General features: G+C 36.5%; 1 non-coding gene across 1 annotated transcript; it reads right to left on the bottom strand.

Moving 5' to 3' along the window:
* Positions 1–2,120: 2,120 nt before the first annotated feature.
* Positions 2,121–2,227, bottom strand: LOC125494527 (small nucleolar RNA R71). Its single transcript, XR_007270774.1, has one exon. It is a non-coding gene; the product is annotated as a small nucleolar RNA R71 (small nucleolar RNA).
* Positions 2,228–3,277: the final 1,050 nt, after the last annotated feature.

The following is a 3,277-nucleotide window of genomic DNA, read 5'->3' as shown; positions in this document are numbered from 1 at the left end:
AATTTTTACATTATTTTATTGTTATTAGCATGTTTATGATTTAAATTATGATTTTATATGAACAATATATTTTCGGTTTTCATAGGTGTAAAAATAATAATTTCAGATTTATTATTTTCAGTTTTTTATATGAAATATGTTTTTAGGGTTTTAAATCACTAGAAACTATATATTTAAAGTATAAATTTGAGTTTTGATGAGAATATGATTTTCCTATGCATTAAATATATTTTCAGAAGGTTTATAAATTTTTATAAATGCTGGAATTTCAGAAAGTATGTATTTTAAAGGTTTTTTTAATGATTTTTAATCACTAGAATAGTTGTACTATACTAGAGATTAAAAATAATGAAAGTTTAATACATAAAAACGATTTTAAAGACTTTTAAAAGGGTTTGGGACGTTTTTAAAGTTGCTGTAAATTTTTAGTTCAAAGTATTTACTTTGTTATTTTATTTTCTAGGCGGAGAATTCATAGTAGGGGACTTTTAGAGAGTAAAAGTGGCCTACTGTTTCGTTTACACAAGGTACGTACATAGTCTACGTGCTATATGGTTAGAAACATGCTTTAGGGATGTTTTTATTTATTAGTATCATGTATAGGACCTTGTTGTTCATATATATGATTTACTGAAATTGTTTTACATGTTACTTGCCTGTGTGCTACATGTAAACTAAGAATATGTATGAGTATGACTGTTTGTATGGAAGTTTGATGCAAGCAGATAAGTTCAGTTTTGGGTATTAATTCGTGAGTGAATTAATGTAAGTAAGTTGGAATCATGTGTTACATAGATTATTTGAGATTATTTATTTATCTTATAAGAACCGTGGATCTTATTTGGTAAGTATGAGTTATATCTATATAAAGATACAGTTTACTGTTGGCTAGGTTCAACAGGCAAGTTAGTAAAGAATAAAAGAAGTTAAAGGAGTCTTGAATGATAAGTTGTGAACACTTGTTGATTCTAAAATTAAAAAGGAGTTTTGTGATGTTTATGTGATTGTTAGTTGTGAGTGTTATGTGCTTGGTTGGTGTCAACAGAAATATAAAAATGAATGCAACGTAAAGTGAAACGAGAGTAGGTTATAGACTTTAGACTGGTGCACGTCTAGAGTTGGACACTAAGGGTTGGGATACATAGTCCGCCGTGATATGTATTTTCCTAGGATTGGATTGATCACCTTTCCTCTTTAGCTCAAAGGTTCCTCGATATCGCAGGTCAATTGGAATATGTGGTAGCTCCCATATCTCCTACTTCAGTATAGACAACTCGTCCCATAACTATTCCATTTAAAGAAGAAATAAAAGTTTAGAGTCTAGTTCAGTAGGAGTCATCTGCAGTTTGTTATATGCTTATTATTTATTTATTTCTGCAAGTATATTTTAGTATCATGTTTAGGGTTATGTATACCTGATATGTAGTACTCAGCTTTGCTGATTACGTGCTTGTCTGTGTTTGTGATCATGGCTTTGCCTATTGATCCTGTGGTGATCCTTCGGGGGAGCAGAGTCAAGGAAGCATTGACATTACAGGTTCGAAGATGCATACCATTGGGGAATCTGGAATGGAGAGGCTTTTGTGACGTTAGTAGTATCTAAGTTGTTTCTAGGAATTTATATTTTTAGACTTTAGCTTTAAGTTGGTGTGTTTCAGTTCAAACATTGTTTGGTTCTTATTTCATAAGTTTAATAAAGTTGATTTTGTTTTAATAAGTTTTCCGCTACAAAATTCTGAGTAAGCCGAAACGTTATCACACGGGCGATAATGCCTGGGTAATTCTCTAAGGTTTATTATAAAATTATTTCTAGAAAAAGAGAATTATCGGGGTGTTACAACAGCCAACTTCGAAATCAAGCCTGCCCTCATCAATATGATCCAGCAGAATCAGTTTGGTGGGCATCCATCTGAAGACCCTGCAAATCATTTACAACGTTTCAACAACTCTGTCGTACCGTTAAACACCAAGGGGTCACTCCTGATCAGTTGAAGATCATGGTTTTCGAATTTTCATTAAAGGACAAGGCACAGAAGTGGCTGAACGATGTCAATGAAACTGAGTGGAGTGTTATATCTGAAGCATTCCTGAAAGAGTACTACCCTCCCACCAAGACTGCAGAAATAAGACATAAGCTTGCCACCTTCTAACAAGAACCCAATGAAACACTGAAGGAAGCATGGAATAGATTCAAGGATCTGCAGAGAGAATGCCCACACCACAATCTGGATAAGTGGTTCATCACCCAAGCATTCTACAATGGTCTACAACCCCATATCAAGAGTACAATTGATTCATCTGCAGGGGGAGTCTTCTTAGATAAGGAGGTGGATGAAGGGTATAATTTTCTGGCCAACTTAGCAGAGAATGATCATAGTTCTTCCAGGACTATTACAAAGAAAAAGTTGGATGTTGATGCATATGCCTTGTTGTCTTCACAAGTAGCCCAGTTGAGCATGAAGATGGACTCACTGAAATCTTTGCAGTCTAGTATTCCTCCTATGAGTATTAATGCAATGTCTTCCATGGCTCCTATTACTTCTTCCTTTTGTGAAGTGTGTGGTGTTCAAGGCCACTTTGGTCATGATTGTTGCTACAATCAACCTGATCCGAATCAAATGGCGCATGCAAATTTTTTTCAGCAAAGACCTCCACACAACCCATACTCTAACACACACAACCCAGGTTGGAGAGAACATCCTAATTTTTCCTACAAGAACAACAATGTACAAAATCCTGAACCTCCACCACAATCTTCCTACCAACCACCACATCAAAACCCACCACAACATGCTGCTAGACAACCATATTATGAAGGGGCTCCTCAAAACCCCCCTCCTGGTTTCAATAGGCCTTCACCCCAAGGCTATCAGCAGCAAACTCCTCATAATACCAGCTCTCAAGAGCCTACTATGTCTGATCTAATGAAAATGATGGTTTCTATGCAGAAAAATCATGAGGAGAGCATCAAGGAGCTGAAGAATACCACCAAGCATTTGGAGACTCAACTTGCTCAAGTGGCGGAAAATAATGCACAGAGGCAACCAGGTCATCTGCCGGAACAACCCATCCCAAGGGAGACTGTCAATGCCGTTACACTTCGTAGCGGCACTGTTTATGATGGTCTTCCCATGCCCATTGATGATGATGCTCCTAGAAAGGAGAAAGAGGTGGTAGAGGAAGAAGCGGAGAAGAATTCAATGTCTGAGGTCGAACTAGCTAAGGAAGATCAGACAGGAAAGCGGAGGGAAAAGGTTTCTGAAACGCCTATTACACC

This window comes from Beta vulgaris, chromosome 1 (assembly GCF_026745355.1).
Source record: "Beta vulgaris subsp. vulgaris cultivar EL10 chromosome 1, EL10.2, whole genome shotgun sequence".
Lineage (NCBI taxonomy): Eukaryota > Viridiplantae > Streptophyta > Magnoliopsida > Caryophyllales > Amaranthaceae > Beta > Beta vulgaris.
The sequence above is the reverse complement of the archived record's forward strand: the minus strand, read 5'-3'. Positions and strand labels throughout refer to the sequence as shown.